The 21,930-nt window shown below is 43.5% G+C and overlaps 1 protein-coding gene across 9 annotated transcripts in view; it reads left to right on the top strand.

The window, feature by feature from the left end:
• The window catches only part of LRATD2 (LRAT domain containing 2), a 131,817-nt gene that overhangs the window by 82,620 nt on the left and 27,267 nt on the right, over positions 1–21,930 (top strand). For all 9 annotated transcript variants that reach the window (XM_058699058.1, XM_058699055.1, XM_058699050.1 and 6 more), the window contains one exon: positions 6,225–6,309. The gene's annotated coding sequence lies outside the window, so the exon portion shown is untranslated. The remainder of the gene's footprint in view (positions 1–6,224; positions 6,310–21,930) is intronic.

Below are 21,930 nucleotides of genomic sequence, written 5' to 3'. Positions count from 1 at the left end.
TGTAGAGTGTCCCATTTTTCCGCTAAGTCTAATACAGCCAATTGTTCCTCCAGGGGGGAACAGATTGCTGTTGCTTAGTTGAGCACCAGATGAAGTAATTGGCTTGCATTTAGGGGCCCATGTTGAATGAAAATTATGCTTTTTCTCTTTATTTTTTTGGCCAAGCTTGTAGAGTTGAATTTGGGCAGATTAAATCAATGTATGTTTGATACAACTCTACCATGGAATACTTGCTTGAACAGTTTTACATGAGCCGACAGGAATAGACAAGAATAAAAATAAACACCAGTGCCAAACTATAGCCTTCCGAATCAGTAACACATTTATAAGAAGTTAAAATATATGCAGAGATGGCAGAAGATGATGTATTCTGAGGTCTGCACAAAACAATTTAATGTGGCAACACAAGTTAATGAATTGGTGGTAACCAATGTGTTAACGCTTCTCAGTGTGAGGCTTTCTGCTGCAGTTTTTAAAATAATTCACATATATTTAAAAAATGAAGTCTGTACCAAGTCCTAGGGCTCCACATAATACAGTTTGGTTGCCTCCATAGTTTATTCTAGATGTAGACAGCAAGGCAATAATAATAATAAAAATAACACATTCATCAAATGTAACATTTTTTGAGTTCTTACTACGTGCCAAACAGTGTTCTATGTACTTAAGACATTAACTCATTTAACACATTGATTTATTCTTTCAATAAACATGTATTGAGCATTTGCTTTGCATTAGGCATTGCTTTAGATCAGTGATACTCAACTGGAAGATATTTTGCTTTCCAGGGGGTGTTTGGCAATATTTGGAGACTAGTTGTAACTGGGGAAAAGCATCTGATGGGCAGAGGCCAGGGACACTGCTAAATAGCCTTCAATACACAAGATAGCCCTCTGCTATAAAGGATTATCCTGCCCAAAATGTAAGTAGTGCTGAGGTTGAGAAACCCTATTCTGGGCAACAGAGATACAACAGTGAACAAAACAGACAAAATTTCTGCCCTCCTGAAATTTGTATTTTAGGGAGGAGAGACAAACTACTTAAAAAATAAATATTTGTCAATTATATTGTAAGGCAATAAAAGTTTTATACTGTGAAGGGAAAAATAAAACTAGGGAGGAAGGATAAGGAGTACATTTGTGTGCTTGGCTGGCGGGTTGGTGGTTGGAAATTTAAACAGAATGTTCAAGAAAGACCTAGCTGAAGAGGTGACTTTGGAAGAAAGCCTTAAAGGAGTGGGGGGCATGTATGTGGATACCAAGGGGATGAGTTACTTCCAGCCAGAGGGAAAAGCAAAAGGAAAGGCCCCAGAGAAAAGCATGAATAGCAAGAGTTTTTCAAGGAATATAGCAAGAAGACCATTGTGACCTAAGGAGAGAGAATGTGAGAGGGGACACAAACTTAGAGGGAAATGGGGGAGGGACAGTGTGTAGGGTTTGAATTTATTCTGTGTGTGAGAAAAAGCCATTGCAGGGTTCTGGGCTGAGTGTCATAAGCTGATTTATATTTTTAAAGGATTCTTCTGGTCACTGCTTTGAGAATTGACTATTGAGGGCCAAGGATGGAAATAAGGAGACCATTAAGTAGTCATGGCAACAATCCAGTGACAGATTATAGTGATTGAACAAGGGTTCTAGCAGGTAAATATGTGAGAGGTGGTTGGATTCTGGGTAATTTTCAAGGTTGGCATGACAGACTTCTGTTAATGCATATGGCAGGGGTTGTGGGGGAGAGAATCCAGAAAATTTATTTTTTGTTGGCTTGTTTTTAGACTGAGACCCTTGAAAAACAGAACTGCCATTTACTGAAATGGAGAAGGCTGGGTAGGAGTAGTTTGGGGATGAAAATCAGAATCATCATATTTAATTTGGGTATGTTTGGATGTATCTCATTCAAACATTCAAATGGTGCTGTCTCAACACTTGTAACAACTCTGTGAAATAGGACTCCTCTTAGCCCCATTTTGCAGATGAGGAACAGGGAAGAAAGACATTATTTAACTTGTCTAAAATCACCCCAGGAGGATTCTGACAACAGAAAGTGACATCTTGCTAAGAGTTCATCAGCCCTTCTCCTGAGATGGCACGTTCTGATCCCCATTTCTATGGATGACCTTGACCAGCTCAGGAAGAAGTCATGTCTTGAGATAGAGTCTTTTATGCAGTTGGTACCTGAAAGTCAAGTTGCTATCTCTGCCCACTTTTTCTTTTATCAGTTGTGCTAAAGCCAGCCATAATGTAAAGCCTAGAAGAAGAGGAAGATTCTTCAGCTGCAAGCAGCTTAGAAAATGATCATTTATTGAACATCTCCATTAGAATAACCGCTGATTTGGGGGTCCCACAGACCTGAAAAACACAGCCGCCATCACTCACTAGACACAGTATCCTGAGGCCAAAACTTAACTTTTCTGAGTCTGTGTTGGCTAAATAATGTGAGACCATTTTCTCTATGATATGTCTAGATGTCCCAGTGGCTTCTTCACCCCAAGGGTCAGGTTTGTATCTGATCAGCCCAGTGAGGAGGTCCACTCTCCACTGCTTTAGCACCTATAGAATCTGTATAGTTCTGCCGCATTTTTGTTTATTGTCTAGTCCTCACTTTAGAAGGCAAGTTTTCTGAGGGCAGGAGCTTGTCCATTCCTCTTATTGTTCAGGACAGTGCCTGGCACAGAGCAGATGCTCACTGAATATCTTTCGAATGGAGAAATGAATAATCCTCACATTAATTATCCCTTGGAGGTTGCCTCTATTTTTATCCTTATTTTACAGATGTGGGAACTGGGGCTTAGAGAAATGGAGCCAAGAACTGGGAGCCAACCAGCAGCAGGAGGCAGCACCTGGTCACATGGTAACAAAGTGGTCGTGAAGCCCGGACAGCCCACCGCTGAGTATACTAGCGGTAGCAGAGTCTAATAATTAAGTCTTCTTGAATTTGATACCCAGCTCTTCTGTCTGCCCTCCTGGCTCAGAGGTCCATCTGTAAGTGGGAGTTGATACTAGTAATACACCCACATCATAGAGTTTCTGTGAGGATGAAATGAATTAATACAAATACAGTGCTTAGAATAGTGTAGCAAGTGCTATCATAAATATTAGATAATAGTAATGTATTTTGTTCTTGAACTTGTGACATATATATACTTTACTCCCATCTTCCCCCTCCAACACAGTGTAAATATTTTGCATTTTCCAAGTGTATCCAAACCTTAGCAAGTTATTTGTTTACACATATATTTGGCTAATTTGTGTGCCTCCGTGTGTGTATGTGTGTGTGTGTGTGTGTGTGTGTGTGTTAAATTACCTATTACGTAAATGGTTTGGTTTAGGAAGCAGAATATGCTGGGATACGGTTTAGTGGAAAATTGTTTTGTGCAACTTGGAAAACAGAAGAATCATAAAAGAATCCTCCAGAGAGACAGTCTGATGAAGGTGTAGCCAATACATTTGCGAGTTTTTATTTTTAAGTAATAACCAGCCACTAATGCAGTAATGGCTCAGAGCAGAACATTGATTTATCCACAGCGAAGTGGGTTGTGTTTCCCCGCTACGCTGCCAGCTGTCGTTTCTTGATATTAAGCTGCGTTGCTTCAATCCAATATCTGTCAATCCAGCTTTCAAAGAGGAAGCTTTGCACAGTGTGGAGGCTTTGTTATTTTCGTGGATGGGTAATGGAAGTATTTTTGTGCCTTGTTTGGTAGGAGCCATTCACTCTTTAGCTGAGCTAGAATCTAGTTTGTTATGATGCTCCGTGAAGTCAAATTCCTTAGCAAAATGGTAAGGCTCTCAAATTCTTTCTGAGAAGGCTCTTGGAGTTGGTCCTTGTTCAGGTGCTGTCCGATGCCTCAGGCAGAACTCTCCTTTGATCTATGTAAATCTCCTTCTTGTCTGGAAATACTGTTCTCTGTGCGGACGGGGAACAGTATTATTCTGTGCAAGTAGATCATAGTGGAACAAATCCCTGAAGAAACTTTTATAAAAAGGGTCTAAAAAGTCAAAACAAAATCGGGGCACCTGTGTGGCTCAGTGGGTTAAGCATGCAACTCTTGATCTCCGCTCAGGTCATGATCTCGCGGTTTGTGGGTTTGAGCCCCGTGTCGGGCTCTGGCTTGCAGTTCTCTCTCTCCCTCTGTCTCAGCCTCTCTCTCTCTCTCTCTCTCTCAGAATAAATAAGTCAATAAATAAACATGTATAAAAAATTTAAAAAGGCAAAATAAAATCTTACTGTTGAGGTTTCCCCAATCTCTTCTTTTCCAAAAAAATTAAAAAAAATAAAAACAAGACTAAAAAACTTAGCTTAATATGCAGATATCAAAAGAGATCATCAGTTGAGCCTAAGTGGAAAATTCTTCCATTCATTCATTCACTTATTCATTCAGCATGATTTATTTGGGCTCACTATATGTTGGGTGTTTTGCTAGGTGGCAGAGGGGTGAGGTGGGTACAGTACAATTATTAGCAAGATGTACAATAATTAGCAATTATTAGCACTTTCTTTCCTTATTTTCTTTATGAAGCAGAGATTTCAAGGAAGATGTCCCTAAAGAAGCCTCATGTCTCTGCTTAATAAACTCACATTAGGGGCACTGAGGTGGCTCAGTTAAGCCACCGACTTTGGCTCAGGTCATGATCTCACGGTCCGTGGGTTCGGGCCCTGCATCGGGCTCTGTGCTGACAGCCGGAGCCTGGAGCCTGCATTGTATTCTGGGTCTCTCTCTCTCTGACTCTCCCCTACTCATGCTCTCTCTCTCTCTCTCTCAAAAATAAATAAGCATAAAAAAATTTTTTTTAAGTGAACAAAAATAAAAAAATAAACTCACACTAAATACTTGCTGTGTATAAGTAAGTATACAGGCACCAAGAGTATATGAATGGGATCTTGTACAGATTCAAAGCTATCCTCCAAGGGGTTCCTAATCTGTGGTGGGCAGAATTTTAAGATATCCCCTTCCCCAGACATCCAACCCTAATCCCCAGGAGTGTAAATGCGATGAGATATTGTACTCATGATTACATTACATTTCCTGGCAAAAGGGATTTTTTAGGTGTAGTTAAGGTTTCTAATCAGTTGACTTTAAGTTAATCAAAATAATGACTGTTTCTGGCAGACCTAATCTAATCACTGTAGAAGCAGAGTTTTCTGGGGCACTTGGGTGGCTCAGCCGCTTAAGCAACCACTTCAGCTCAGGTCATGATCTCATGGGTCATGAGTTCAAGCCCCACGTCAGGCTGTGTGCTGGCAGCTCACATCCCGGAGCCTACTCTGGATCCTGTGTCTCCCTTTCTCTCTGCCCCCCCCCCCCAGCTTGTGCTCTGTCTCTATCTCTCCCTCAAAAATAAAATAAACATTTAAAAAATATTTTTAAAGCAGAGTTTTCTTTGGGGCACATGGGTGGCTCAGTCAGTTAAGTGTCAGACTCTTGGTCTCAGCTCAGGTCATGATCTCACGGTTCGTGAGTTCAAACCCCACGTCGGGTTCTGTGCTGACAGCTCAGAGCCTGGAGCCTGCTTCAGATGCTGTGTCTCCCTCTCTCTGCCCCTGCCCCGCTCATGCTCTGTCTCTCTCTCTCTCTCAAAAATGAGTAAACGTTAAAAAAAATTAAAAACAATAAAAAACATTTTAAAAAAAGAGTTTTATCTTGCTGGCTGTAGAACAGGAAGTCAGAGGGAGAGATTATGATGCAAGGAAGGCTGTTGAGATGGAGGAGGCCACAGGGCAAGGTCCTAAGAGCAGCCTCAAGATGCTGACTGTGGTATCTTACTGATAGTAAGCAAGAAAATAGGGACCTCAGTCCTATAACCCAGGGAATTGAATTTGAGCAACCACATGAATGAGCTCTAGAGCTGTTCTTCCTAAGAGTTACCAGATAAGAACCCAATCCAGTTGTCACCTTTGACTTCAGATTTGTGAGGCCCCAAGCAAAAACCCAGGTGAGCCTGCCTGGACTTCAGACCTCCAGTACTGTAATATTATACATGGGTGCTGTGTTAAGTAGCTAAGTTTGTGCTCATTCATTGCACAGCAACAACAACAACAAAGAATATATCATTCCTGGTTATTCTGCATTTTTTATAGATAGACTGTAGTTATGATGTTTTAACACTTGAGCAGATGCTGAGTGACTTATGTAGATCTTTATGATTGTAAATCAGATTACCTCCTTATGTTTGTACAAACCCTTTTCCAGAATGCTTTCACATATAGTTTTCTCTCTTGATTTTTCACAGTTTGCGATGAATCATCACCTCCATGTTAAAGGTGAAGAAAGTGACATGGGACATGATGTGACTGGCCAACTAATCATCCTAAGTGGTAAGAGCGGGCTTTGAGTCCCTAGTGCTCCCATCTTCCTTATGCTTACTCATCAGATAATTGGTAGGTTACCCCACGTAGGGTATTAGCCCATCTTGTTTTTCTCTTCTTTACTCCACGGTCAGCATCATTGCTGTCATTCTCCTCCTGCTGCTTGTTCACTCAATGCTCATTAACTAAATAATGACTGTTAAAACTTTATTTTTTTTAAAGCCAAAACATTTATTGAGTATCTTTTATGTATCATGGCACTTCCTGTCTAGCATGGCAAACGAAATGACAAGTGTCCTCTTGTTTAAAAATTGTTTTTTTTTTTTTTTACGTTTATTTATTTTTGAGACAGAGAGAGGCAGAGCATGAACGGGGGAGGGGCAGAGAGAGAGGGAGACACAGAATCGGAAGCAGGTTCCAGGCTCCGAGCCATCAGCCCAGAGCCCGACGCGGGGCTCGAACTCACGGACCGCGAGATCGTGACCCCTGAGCCGAAGTCGGACGCTCAACCGACTGAGCCACCAAGGCGCCCCAATGTCCTCTTGTTTATATACATGGTATTGAGTATGGGAAATAGAGTCACCAAGAGGACATGCTTCCGTTGTGTGTGAAATATCTAAAAGGTAGAAACAGACTTCTTTTTCTAGAGCTAGCTCACAAAATAAATAAACCCAGGAATAGTTTCTGTCCCTCTGTAAAATTTTGTCCAGTTTTATTGAGCTATCATTAACATGTAAAATTGTATTAGCTTAAGGTGTACAAAATAATGATTGGATATGGACCTATTGGGAAACGATTGCCACGATAAGTTTGGTTAACATTCATAGCATATATATAACAATTGCGGCATAGTTCAAATTTTTTCTTGTGATGAGAGATTATGATTTTTTATGATGAGAAACTGTAACATTTTGTGATGAGAATTATAACAGTAATTTTTTTTTTCTTGTGATGAGAACTTTTGAGATCTTAGGAACTTTCTAATATGCAATGCAGTATTGTGATCTATAGTCAACATGCTCTACATTCGACCCCAGAATGTATTAGTTTCATAACTGGAAGTTTGTATATTTTCATCACCTTCACCTATTTCCTCCAGTCCCCATCTGGCAATCACCAACCTGTTCTCTGTTTCTGAGTTTGGTTTGTGTGTGTGTGTGGGGGGGTTTGTTTGTTTTGGTTTGGTTTGGTTTTTAGATTCTGCATATAAGAGAGATCATACAGTGTTTGTCATTCTCTGACTTCTCTAAGCATGATACTCTGAAGGTCCATCTATGTTGTCCCAAACGGCAGGATTTCCTTCTCTATGGCTGAATAATGTATGCCACAATATGTATATTACATTTTTCTTTATCTTTTCATCCACCAGTGGATGCTTAGGTTGTCTCCGAGTCTTGGCTGTTGTGGATAATGATGCAGTGAACATGAGGGTGCAGATATCTCTTGAAGATCATGATTTTGGGTTTTTACTGTTGCTGTTGTTAACAAAATATTGCTGTATGATCTTGTTTTTTTTGTTCCTCTGCAAAAATGGTTTTTGGAGAGACGTTGCTGTTTCCATATTTTTCTTTCAGAAAAATGGTTAGGGCAATTTAATTTGTGCTGGGGAGACTGGCCTCTGGGTGTTAAGACTGACTGGAGAGACCGACTCCAGGCTGTAAGATGGGACTCCAGGCTGCCATCGTACCAGTTCCATAAACGTAAACCTTCCCAGCCCTCCTGCCACCCCAACAGCCCCTTGAGAACGGTGGCACAGTGAGCAGGGCTTGGGAAAGTCAACGAAACCTGCACACCCACTCGCACGCAAGACGCCTTTGTTTCTTTGAATCAATCCAACAACCCCGGGGAGCTGTCTAATTGAGACTAACGGCCAGACTACTCTCGGCATTGGGCAGAACATCCACGACCCCAGGCTACCCCAAGTGGCAGTCTCTTGTGTGTTCTTCCCTGTCTCTTGTAACGTTTTTCTTTCCTGAACGATGTGTTTGGGTGAGAAGAAATTAAAGCCCAAGAGCAAATTAGGTTTGAAGTGTGGCTTAAGCAGCTATCCAGTTGTACCTGTTATCATCTAATCAAACAGTTTGGAGTTAATATAGTGGGGCCTAACCTGTCTCACAGTATCTACTGCAATCTGCCCCTGTAACAGCTGTTGTTATGGGAATGGAATCATGGGGGAGTGGACATCCCCGCACCAAAGAGCATTCCATGCTTAGATCATGCTCAAAGGATCTGTTGGCAGTCATTGGGAGGGCTTGAAGAAGACATTCTGTAACCAGGGTTGGCTCTGGAAGACCTGTTTAGGACGGGCTAATGGGCTGCAGTCTGTTGAGACTTGTCTTGAAGCCAATTTCTCATGGCTTGCCCACAGGTTTGCTTGGATTGGAGCAATATCTGGGGTAGGTGAGGCTAACTGCCCCTCATGTCCCCTGTTCAGCCATCACTTTGTAGATCATTAATGACAAGCCACTATCTCACTGCCTGTAAGTCTGAGGACGCTCTGGGTGTGCAGCTCCCACAACTTCTCTGTTGAGCCAGATGGAAGGGACACGGGGGCCAGTAACCTTCATCTTGGCTGGTTGATGAGAAAAGAAAGGCCCGGTCCACCAGAGACTCCCTGTTATAGAAGGGATCAATGACAAACAAGGAGAAAGAACCAAAGGACTCTCAGTCTCAGATATGCATGTGAGGAAGAAAAAAAAAAAAAAAGGGAAAGAAAAACCCTCCAAATCAAGAAAAAAAAATCCATTGTGCTTATTTCTCTTCTATCGAGAACAGATTAAAAAAAAATCAAAGTCCCATCTGTTCTGTGTCAACATTAGAGATCGTACATTGTGTTTCATCAAAGGCAGGTTTGCCACGGCGGTGGGGGTTATATTTTTGGAACGTGCTTAGAAACCCAGAAACCCAGAGTAACTGAACAGAACCTGGCCCTCCGGGCCCTCTCCTGCTGCCTGCGTTTGTGTTCCTCCAGCAGATGATGCTTTTAATTGATTTATCTGAGCAGGAGGACCCCGGAAGAAGGCAAGCAGGTGAAGGCTGCCGCCTGGGCCTCTGGAACAAAGACAGGGAAGGCAAACGGCTCCCGGCACAACAACACACTTTGTCTACACGAACTTGTCCTCTGAATTCACAGCAGCAGCCTCGCCAGCCCTGGCGAACCTCAAGGGTTCACATTTGAGGACCACGGGCTCGATCAGGCCATGAGTCACACTGACGTAGAAACTCCATCCTGGAGCCTTTCTTTGGCTGGCTGGCGTCTCCTTCCTGGGGTCACCCTCTGCGGGTCAGCCGCTCACACAAGCAAGCTGTGCTCTAACTGCCGGGCTTCCAGGCCAGAGGAGAAAAAGTGGACGAGGCCATGTACAATCGCTCTGCTGTTGTGGCTTTGCCTCCCTGCCCCGACCAGTTTGTCCAAAGTGGAGTCCATGCCCCTTGGGTTTCGCTGTGTTCTGGTGAAAGGCAAACAGCTGCCACCCCACTCATGCCCTCTGGCACGTGTACGTGCTGCCTCCAGGGTGGAGATGATGAGGGAGATCCTGAAAAAGAGGCCAGACTCTTCTTGAACTGGATGCAGTGGTGAAAGTCCTGAAGGAGATCTCCGTTCAAAGGAGAGGCTTTGATGACTCTTTGGGTGGCACAGACTCGGAATGAATAGGCGTCCATGAGGAGGAGGGGTAACCGAAGGCACGCCCTTGATGAAGGTGTCCATCGCTGAGACCCCTGGTATGCAAAACTGATCCCCGAGGAGGAAGAGGGGGACCAGCTTGCATTAATTGTCCAAGGACAGAAAGAAGCCAGGAAAATGTGAAGCTAGGAAGATGGGCCACGAGGGACCAGGGTGGTCCAACTGAAGCCCAATGAAGGAGACGATCAAAAACGTCTCCAACAGAGGTAACTTAGGTAGGCGGCCCAGGTTCATGGAAGCACTCCGCGTGGAGAGGGATAAGGGGCAGCTGGGTTTGGCCAAGTAGTGGCTGAAACTGGACCTGGGCACCCTGGTTAAGCCCTGGGGTCAAGTGGCCAGACTTGTGGTCCAACCTGGGGATTCTCTGTGCTCTGATCGATGACCTGGGTCAACAAGGTCATGGGCCAGTCTGATAGTGGCACAGTGTGGCAGCAAGAAGTGAGAGTTGGCAGACCGGATATGTGTTCTCTCTGCTCTCGCTATTTAGAAACAGAATCAACCCCCACCCCTTCCTTGCCCTTTAGATGGGGTGAATATGACGATGGACTCCTCCAGCAACTGCTAGGGAAGGCTCAAGGTTTGGCCTTTCTGCTAATAGGCGGGATGGGTATTCTGGTGATTACTTGGAAACATGAAAGAACTATGACCATATTTGGAAGTCACGTTGTTGAAGCAGGCATATTTTATAGTTTTACCTCGCACACTCTGAGCTACATAGTGGAATTTATAGCTGAATTTTAAGAGTTATTTTAAGAATAAAACGCCATCGTTAGCATTTTCTAATTGTAATCTCATGGGTTCTATCCTCCAAACATTGGAGAACGGGTCTTCTGAGATGAGTCTGGCCCCAGAGGGAGTAGGTGTGGAACGTTTGACTACATCCCTCCTTCATCAACGTTACCGTGAGGACTGGCTGAAAACCTCTAGCCGATACTGAAGAGCGTGCTGACCACTGCTGGGCTCCGAGAGGGCTGAGAGACTCCTGCTGAAGACCTGGCATCAGAGAGCACAGATCTCATGGCAGGGGCACCACCCGGTCTACTGAGAAGAAACCTCTAAGGGGTCCCACTTGACCCTACATTTAGTGGAAGCAGGGGGGTTTGAGGTTATATTAAATCAGGCCACCAAAATAGATGAACTGCAGGAAAGGGAAGGAAAAATACGATAAAAACAGAGAGGGAAGCAAACCGTAAGAGACCCTTGAACACGGAGAACAAACTCAGGGTTGCCAGAGGTGGGGGTGGGTGCGGGGATGGGCTAAATGGGTGATGGGCATTAAGGGGGGGCCCTTGTTGGGATGAGCCCTGGGTGTTACGTGTAAGACGTGAATCACTGGGTTCTGCTCTTGAAACCAATGCTACAGGGTACGTTAACTAACTTGCGTTTAAATACATAAAGTAAAAAAGAAAAGGCTGTAATGTAAATCAATCAATCCGGGACGACTACCAGTGGGACTGGAATGGAATGGCCCTCTTCACGGGTGGGGGGCAGAGGAGGTGGGAGGGGCCCTGGAGAGCGAAAGAGTCCTCGATTCAGCTGGTACCTGGAGGGCTCTTGGTGCGTTCATATTGGAACAAAGGCTGGAGGCTTGAAGCAGGTTGGAAGGTGTTTTCTCTGGACTGTAACTGGTTCTTGAGGAGAACAACGTCTTTGTATTATTATCGTTATTATTTCCAATCTCTAACACTTAATGTTAAGTGTTTATTGAATAAAGAAAAGAATGAATATTGATTATACGGTCAGGAGGCCGTATAATTATTGATTATACGGTCAGGAGGTCAGATTTTAATCCAATCTCCACCATATTGATTTTTAGTCACCCGATGCCATCGCTCTGATCAAGTGCACCTCATACTTTTTATCTTCCTAAATGTTAATGATCTAATTTACATGTCAGTTTCCTCAAAGTAGCCTGAGAGCTCTTTAAGGAGAAGGGGGCCTGTGTGTCTCACAAGCTCATTCTTTAGCAGGAGGTTGTGTTTATTAGAGCTTACTAGTAAGAACATGGGGCTCTGGAGCCAGACTGCTTGCGTTCACATCCTGACTCCTCCACTTCCTAGCTGTGCTGCCTCGGGCAAATTGCTTAATGTCTCTGTGGCTTAGAATACAACTGGGTAACAACTATCAACAACTTCACAGAGTTGTGTGAAAATTGAATGACAAATATTCTTAAAATGCTTGGGACTGTGATAGATGCTCAGCAAATATGAACAGCTACCACTTTCCTTATTTTCATTGCTGACAATATATATGTGTCAATAAAAACAATACCACTCTATCTCACTGAAACTGCTTTCTTATCTATATTATAGGGACTGTAATCTAGTAATAACAATAATAATTTGAAGGTTCTCGAGAGGGACAAGTGAGACAATGGCCAAGAGCCAAAACGTCTTTTTGAAAAACCATGAAGTATTTTGAAACTCTCTGGCCCCATTATTTCCAATATTAACTGCAACACAGCTAGAAGAAATGATATGCTCAAAATTCCACAGTATGAGTGAGGCAGACAGAGCTGGGCCGGAACGTTCCTGGTGCTTCCCTGAGTTGCCAAAATACTGCTGAGCTGTGATGCATGCTGCTGAAGCCTCTGGGATTACTGTGCCTTTCTAGTATTTACGCTAAGATATAGCCACAGGTCTTTCAGCAAAGCACCATGTTTTAATCAAATCTGTCCTGGCTCTGCTGTGTTCATCCTTAGTGCCCTTGCTCAAAGGTCTGGTAACTCTCAGAGCTGCCCTTGATTTCTGAGACACCACGTATCAACAGTCAACTCTTTAAGTGCACACTGGATGCCCTACGCATAGATTTTGCTAGGAGCTATCGAGAATCCAGAAGAGGGAGGAAAAAAAGCTTACACTAAGAGTTGGAACACATGAGGTGGAGGTGTAATATTTACCCCTAACAAACCGTGGGGCTCCGGACAAGCCCGTGGGATTGTTTGCATTCGGATTCCATATCTACAAAACAAAAGCAATTAGATTATTCCCGAGACCCTTGCGGAGGAAACGCCGTTGGAGCCACACATCCTATGTTCTACTTGTTCCTGCTGTCATTCACTTGCACAGCGACATTGGTCAAGTTGCGGTCTCTCTTCAGTCTGTAGTGTCCTCACTTACAGGCTTTTTTCTTGAAACATACAATTTTTGTGCTTCTCATGTCAGTCACTGCACCAGGCAATGAAAATGCACATGTACACACTCACACAGGTATTTACACGTGCTAATAAGTGTCAGTGCTTATTGTAAGGAATTATGGTTTAGTGATTCACGTGCATCATTTACTGTAAACTTTGTAGCAAATCTATGAGGAAGGTATTCTTGTCCTCCTTTTACGGGTGGGTGAACTGAATCTAAGAGTAACCAACTTACCCAACGGCACACTGCTAGTGAGTGGTACAAGCTAACATTTGAACCCTGTGAGTATAACTCCACCTAATCATGATGTTACATGGTCACCTGTAAAAGATAAGGAAAACATCATATCTTCCCTGGACTAACCTCATTTACTTTTTAGTAAGATTAGTCAACTAGTGGACATGTGGGGATGTTGATTCATCGGGTGCCTAGGTTTTCAACTGAGATATAGCACATGACTCAGCTGGATTCATAGACAAAGAGAACTCCTGTTCAGTGGGGATACTGTCTCTGAATCCAACAGAAGCCTGAAGGGTTCTGTCCTTTTCTTTCTTTTTAAAAAAAATTTTTTTTACGTGTATTTATTTTTGAGAGAGACAGAGACAGAGACAGAGCTCAAGCCGGGGAGGGGCAGAGAGAGAGAGGGAGACACAGAATCCTAAGCAGGGTCCAGGCTCTGAGCTGCCAGCACAGAGCCCGACACACGGCTCGAACTCAAGAACTGTGAGATCATGACCTGAACCGAAATCACACCCTTAACCGACTGAGCCACCCAGGCTCAGTCCTTTTCTTTGTTAAGATTTTAAATAATGGTATGGATGAGGCCATGAGCTGGGCAAATTCACTGTGACATGCATTTGGAAGGACTGGCAAATCAACTAAGTGACAGATTCATAATGAGAAATGATGTGCCTTGCTAAACGTTATACGCATTATCGTGTTTGTTTATTATTATTATTTTAATTAAAAAAAATTTTTAACATCTATTCATTTTAGAGAGACAGAGAGAGACAGAGTATGAGCGGGAAAGGGGCAGAGAGAGAGGGAGACACAGAATCTGAGGCAGGCTCCAGGCTCCAAGCTGTCAGCACAGAGCCCGACGCAGGCTCAAAAATAAATAAAGAAACCCTCAATAGGGCTGTTCTTCTCTCCATTTTATTAACGAGGAGACCCAAGCTTAGGGAGTTGCTAGTCCAAAGATGATACAGCCTCCGAGTCGACTTTTTTCCCCAAACTAAACTTTCTATTTTGGAATAATTCTATATTTATGGAAAATGTGCAAAGATAGTGCAGAGAATTCTGGTATATACCTTATTGTCGATATCTTATGGTAGTGCACTTGCCAGATTAAGAAACCAATGTCAGCACTTTATTATTAAACTAAAATCCAGCCTATATCTTGATCCCACCATTATTTTTTCCAATAATGTTCTTACATTAGTGTTCTGGGGCTACCATAACATAGAACCTAGGTGGCTTACACAATAGAAATGTATTCTCTCACAGTTCTGGAAACTAGAAGTTCAAAAGCATTGTGTCTAGAGTATGATGGTCTCTCTAAAGACTGTAGAGAGGAAACCTTCTAGCATCTGATGGTTGCAAGCAATCCTGAGCTCCCTGGTGCTGTGGTCTGAATGTTTGTATTTCCAGTAAGTTGGTAAGTCGAAATGTTAATGTGGAATGTGATGGTATTCGGAAGTGGGGTCCTAGGAAAGGAAATGAATGTCCTTATCAAAAGAGGTCCATGAGACTTCTCCTGCCCCTTCTGTCATGTGAGACTATGGCAAGAAGTCTGTGACCCAATTAAGGAGGTCACTTGTTGGGATGAGCATTGGGTGTTATATGTAAGTGATGAGTCACTAAATTCGATTCCTGAAATCATTATTATACTATACGTTAACGAATGGATTTACATTAAAAAAGAAAGAAAGAGAGAAAGAAAGAAATCTGTGATCCAGAAGGGGGCCCTCATCTGCCAGGGCTGGCACCCTGATCTTGACTCCCAGCTTCCAGAACTGTGAAAAATAGACTTCTTTTGCTTAAAAGCCACTCGGTCTGTTGTGTTTTGTTATAGCAGCCCAAATAGACCAAGACACTTGGCTTGTAGACATATCGCTTCAGTCTCTGCCTCTGTTTTCGCATGGCCTTCTCCCCTTCGGTCTATGTCTCTGTGTACAACCTTTCCTCCTTTCCCAAGGACACCAATCATACTGACTTTATGGCCATCCTAATCAAGTATGACCTCCTCTTAACTTGATTACATCTGCAAAAAACCTATTCCCACATGAGGTCCAATTCTCAGGTACTGGGTAAACATAAACTTTGGAGGAAATGGGTGCACTATTCAATCCAGTATTGTTCTCTTTCTATTTCAGCATCCAATTAGGGTACCACATCGCAGTTAGCAGTTATGTCCCCTCATCCTCTTCTGGTCTCTTGCAGTTTCTGTCTTTCCTTGTTTTTCATGACCTTGACAGTCTTCTTGAGGAGTACTGTCCAGATATCCTGCAGAATGTCTGGGTTTGTCTGATCTTTTTCTCATAATTAGCATGATGGTTGTGGAGAAGAATACCATGGACATGACATGCCCTTGTGAGTCGGCCTTTAAATTCATTCCAGAGATGAAGTTTGTGTTACAAAACCTGTAACTAGAAAGACAAAACATTCCTGAGAATCTGCTGTTGGCTTACTCTCTGGCCTCTCTTTTGAGGGGCTTGCATAGCACTGGACTTATAATTGGGGGCTCGTTAAGTACCCAATCAATTGACCGATGCAGGATCTGCTGTTCCCCCACCCCCACCCCTTCTCAGGTACCTTTCCCCAAATATGGAACTCAGCATTCCTGCTCACATATACATGACAAACCTATCCACATTGCTTAATGTTAATTTCTGCTTTTTTGCGATCCACCAATGTATCAAGTGCTACTGCAAACACGGAGGTGGGCATGACCCCTGCCTGGTAGCCTTAATAATCCAAATGGCAGGAAAGCAGAGGTCACCTACAAGAGTTGAGCGGTGAACAAAGATTCCTTAGCTTGTCGTGGCCCAGATGAATTGATAGGAGAGAACACGAGAACTTGTTCTCCTCTTGCAAAAGGTAGATTGTGTGGATTCAGAGCCTCTCTTGAATATTAATGATAACCAAACAAAAAAAGCTCTCTTATTAAGCATACCTCAGCCTTCACTTCAGTTTAGTAGTGAAGAGAGAGTTTATATTTATTAGTGGATTAAAATTCCAGAATTCTTGCTTTGTCATGTACCTGTTTGCTTACTTATTTATTTATGGATTTACTCATATATTCATTTGCTGACCCTGGAACTGGGCAACCTGATGCACTATGGGGTAGCTAGAAAGAGCGCATCATTTAGAATTAGCAGAACTTCTTATAAATCCCATATCTCTTAAATCACCAGCTGCACCTAAAGCTCTTAAATCACCAGCTGCACCTAAAGCTAAGACTCAGTTTCCCCAACTATAACATGACAATGAGGCCTTCCATTGTGGTGCTGTTTCTACCTATTCAGCATTTACTCCCCCTCCCCTGGTGATAGCCTCTTGATCTGTCTCCAAGGCACTACCCACCCACCCCTACTTGATGCAGCCTTATTCCAGGCATCCTGGACCCCTTAAGCTCTAAGGAATGGATACGTGCCTCAAGCCAGCTTCATTGTATTCCATCTTGGAAATCTGAGTCTCAAAGGGAGTGCTATAAGGGAAGAAGTGACTAGAGTGAATTCATTTTGGAAGGGACATTTGGAAGGGGCTCTCCATGGGTTTCTGCCACCCAGACCCCTTGGAATGTTTTTATTTTATTTTATTTTATTATTTATTTATTTATTTATTTATTTATTTTATTATTTATTTTATTTTTATTTTATTTTTTATGCTTTTCTCACACCAACTTCATCCTTTTCTTGCATTCTGTAAATCTTCTATTCTTCCCACTATATATATTTTATTAATCTGCTTATGGAAGCCAGAGTTGGTCTCTGTTGGCCATGGCCAAGAGCCCTGAGGGGCATTCCTTTATCTTCTTCACAGCCCTGCCCCATTCCAGGAGCTGGAGGTAATTCGTTCCTCTTTTCAACTCCCACATTAATTTGTTGATCCATTCCTGAGAGCTTACATAGCTTCTTCCCTCACATTCCCATTATTTTTGTATCAATCTTGTCTAGCCATGAAAGAGACAGTCTTAGCTTACTGGATGTGGAGGGGCTGAATTGTGTTCTCCAAAACTTCACATGTTGAAGTCCTAATCCCCATTACCTCAGAATGTGAAGGTACTAAAAGGTAAGGTCTTTAAAGAGATCGTTAAGGTAAAATGAGGTCATTCAGATGGGCCTTAGTCCAATATCTCTGATGTCCTTATAAGAAGAGATTAGGACACAGACACGCACAGAGGGAAAACCATGTGAGGACACAGGGAGAAGATGGTCATCTATAGGCCAAGGAGAGAGGCCTTAGAAGGAACCAACCCTGCTGACATCTTGATCTCAGACTTACAGCTTCTAGAACTGTGAGGAAATATATTTCTATTCTTTAGGCCAACCAGTCTTTGGTGTTTCATTATGGCACCCCTCACAAACTAACGCAGTGGTCAAGGATAGAGACTCTGGGGTGAAGCCACCTGGCTTCAAACCTATAGGTAACCATGGATGCATTACTTAGCCATGTGGTGGCAATGCTTTTAGTGGTGATGTGTGGGCAAGGGAGGCCATGGAGGAGGACAGCAGGTGTGCTTTGAGACTAGGTCAAGTCTCAGGAGGCAGGGAAAGAAAAGGACTAGGTGTGCAGTTTCTCCTTTCAAACTGCTAGTCACCTCGAGTCACTCTTCTGTGTCTAGAAGGAGTAGAGAGGTTGGTCATGTTTTGTTCCTTGAGTTCCCTACACAGGAAGGATGATATATAAGGAATGGGAAAGAGGTTCCCGTCCTGACAAGGTGATGATTAAAGAATAAGAGAAAAGATGTTGAGAACAAAAGAGGAATCCTATTTGTGTGCTTGGACAAGTCACCTCAGCTCCCAAAACCCATTTCCTAATCTCTAGAATGGGGATAACGATACCCTGCATCTCATAGCATTGTTGGGAGCAACACACAGGAGAAATGCATCCAGTCTATAGAAAGTTCTCTGTCGGTCTAAAAATTCCTTGAGGGTAGGCACTATAGTTATATTATTCACCCTTTTATTCTCACCTTACACTTCAGAGTAGATATGGGGTAGGCATTCTGCTTCTATTTTCGGATGACTAAGTGACAGCTGTTACTAAGGGGGAGAGTAAACAGAGGGACAGCTACTCCAAGCTGGAGGTGCTGTCTGTGGGTTTTATGTGCTAGCCCCAGGCTAGTGTGGGGGACGGCAGAGGATGATTTAAGGGTCGGGATGGAGCAAAATAATGACAAAGAAAAAAGATATCTGGTTTTCTAAATCTGGACTTCTTGCTTAGATGTTCAACTCTAGAGTGGGTGGGAATTTGTAAACTCATTACAGTGAACGAGCCGTGAACAGTGGAGTGTGTCTATGGGATTGGAGTTGGGGGAGCAGGAATGAAATCACCTCCCTACCTGGCCTCCCCCAACCCCCCAACACACGCACACACAACAAGCAGCCCGTCTGCCACACCATAGTAGATGTGAAGTAGATGTAGCTCTGTGTGAGTATTTCCTACTGTCCCCCTACTTCCTATGGGGAAAAAGTAAAGTCCTTATGCCCGCACACAAAACCTTATGTCAGGCTCCCTGCCCATTTGTTTGTCTTACCTCCTCCCCTGCCTCTTGCCCCCAGAAATAGTACTATTTTCTCAGTCTCCTCCCCCGTTGCAGGATTCATATTCTGCCCGCCTTTCTCTTTTCCCATGTGTCCATCTGACAAATGCCCGTTCAGCTCTAGCATCACCTGCTTAGATGCGGCGGGGCCATTGCAGACCATGTCGGCCCCCTCGGGCGAAGCCCCACTGCTCCAGAGTATCATTGGCGGTGTCTACACTGGCCTCCCACACTGAGCCTTGAGCTTTTCCAGAGCAGAGTCTGTTCCCTTCATCTCGATGCCCATAAGTTTCGGCAAATCTGATGCAAAAGTGAATGACTGTTTCTCAGCTTCCATTAACTGAGGTCTTGCTACGTGCCAGGCACCCTGCCTGACAATTTATGCTCATATCCCATTCGGCCTCCTGATATGAGGAGAGGGAAACAGAGAGACTAACTCCCCTCAAAGCTCCCAGCAAAGCAGCGGGAGGCGGGCACTCAGGTTCAAGACTCTGCCCCTGACTTGGTCATGTGTTTACTGGGCATTTAACTAATGAGCACCTACTATGTAATAAGCGTCTACTGTTTTCAGAATTAGTCACTGTAAACTTTGTTGGTTCTAGCACAATTTTTTTCAAGTTTATTTATTTATTTTGAGAGAGAGAGAGAGCGAGCGAGCACAAGCGGGTGAGGGGCAGAAAGGAGAGACAGAATCCCCAGCAGGCTGTGCCATCAGCACAGAGCCTGGTGCGGGGCTCGAAGTCACAAACAGTGAGATCATGACCTGAGCTGAGATCCAGAGTCAGACACTTAGCTGACTGAGCCACCCATGCAACCCCTAGCACAAAAATTTTTTAAACATCTTTTAAATAGCAGGACCTGTGGAGGAGGGGTGATATCTTTTATTCAGAAAAGTCAGAAGCCCAAGTCAAAGGCAGCAAAGAGGAAGGAGAGAGAGAGAGAGACTCTCCTGATAGGCACTCCTGATAAGAAGGCTTCTCTGCATTCATTCCCATAGATGGGAAAGAAGTGGACCTAACATTCTCAGAATGGCTCTGAGTACTTAAAAAAGGAAGTACTTTGATCCGGAAGTCTGGAATGTGTCCATGAGGTGAGCTGCTGTGTGTGTCTGATGCTAAGTGCCCACTTTTCCAGGTTCCAGACCCAGATTTTATCAGCCAGTGGGAAATTTTGTTCTTTCTTTTTCTTTGTCAAAAGAATTTATTTAAATACTGAACCATAATTTTAAAAATTAAAAAAGAGAGAGAAATTTTCCATGTCAATAATGTTAGAAAGCAGACATTATAATGTAGTCAAAAATACGAATTGGGTATTCTTTTTTAAAATAATAATTTCAGGAATAGAATTTAGTGATTCATCACTTACGCAAAACACCCAGTGCGCATCCCAGCGAGTGTCCTCCTTAATGCCCCTCACCCCTTCAGCCCTTCCCCCCACCTGGGAATTTTATCTTAACATGCTTCCCACCTACAAATATATTTTTGACCATAGCAACCAATGCATAGTAGTGCTGTTATCCCAAATTCACTCCCACCCGACTCTTTACTAACAGAGCACGGCCCTTGTCTGGCCCCCTCCCCCCTCCCCCTAACTAACTGCTTGAGTCTCTGAACAGTGTTGTGTTTTGCAACTAACGCTGTTTCATTGCTGATGAAACATCTTCGCATCCTTGGTATTTAGGGCATCGTTTGGTAGCACCTTCTTTTTTTATTGGCAAAAACTAATGGTGTATCTTACAGTGCAGGTTCAGTCCGGCGTATACCCAGGTCCTGTAGGGAAAGTGAAGGAAACATCTGGAATACCCACCTCTCTGCAAGTCACATTCCTGCGGCTAACAGAGCTGTGGGAATGGAAGTTGGTATCACAACCCGGCAAGAGGCAAAATGCCAGGCCACCGCCTGGCTGTTTCGTGTACCAAAGATGAGATGTCCCTCTCGGACCCTTCCCTGGCCTGTTCTGTATAGATTTAGGAATGACTCCTAGGTGCCCTGAGAAAAGATCACCAACAGCAAAAGGCTGATCTTGAGGCATCAAGAAAAGGTTACCTTATGTTTTGTATTCTCGGTTTAAAACCTAAAGGAAGAATGCTTCTGGGTTTTTTTGTTTGTTTGTTTTTTTGTTTTGTTTTGTTTTGTTTTGTTTTGTTTTGGTGGCCCGTACGGGGAGAATGCTTCTGTTTTTGAAAAATATCCTCAAAATTAGCATTTCCAACAGATAGGTCTGTCTGTAACCTGGGACAGTTTTCATTTATTTATAGATACCGCCCCACACTTAAAAACTGCTGACTAGGAGTTAAATCATGGTGTGTACATCATTGGTTTCTTCTTTCAAGGAATTTCTCTCTCTCTCTTTTTTTTAATGTTTATTTATTTTTGAGAGAGACAGAGACAGAATGTGAGTGGGCTAGGGGCAGAGAGAGAGGGAGACACAGAATGGGAAGCAGGCTCCAGGTTCTGAGCTGTCAGCACAGAGCCTGGCACGGGGCTCGAACTCACCAACTGTGAGATCATGACCTGAGCTGAAGTCCGACGTGATGCTCAACAGACGGAGCCACCCAGACGCCCCTCAAGGAATTTCTTAAATCTTTGGAGGAAAACATGCAGGACAGTTGCCCACTCGCTGAAACTTCTCATTCCCGATGGCCCCTGATCACTTTCGCGTCTGGGAGCACAGGAACCTGTGTGCGCATGCGCGCGCCATTTGTCCGGGGCTACGAGTCAATGAGTCCATGCTTACGTGTACTTTAAGGCTTCTCCATCCAGTCCTTTAACCCATAAACAAGGGACTATGCCGGACACAGAGTCTCCCGTTTTACATCTGTGAAATCTGGAGGATACCTTGCACTCTTGCCAATGCAGGGCTATCACCAGGACTAGATGCAGAAACCTTGTGAAGATGATAAAGAATGTCAGACGCAAGGCATTTTAACAAAGAACAAAGCTTTAAACACACATAAAAACTCTGTTTCACAACATCAAAAACTAAACTGTGCTGCACGACCAGTTAACAACACTGGACCAATTCTGACAGGTGATGCAATT

The sequence above is a fragment of the Neofelis nebulosa genome, chromosome 14, assembly GCF_028018385.1.
Source record: "Neofelis nebulosa isolate mNeoNeb1 chromosome 14, mNeoNeb1.pri, whole genome shotgun sequence".
Lineage (NCBI taxonomy): Eukaryota > Metazoa > Chordata > Mammalia > Carnivora > Felidae > Neofelis > Neofelis nebulosa.
This window is presented reverse-complemented; position numbering and strand designations above follow the sequence as displayed.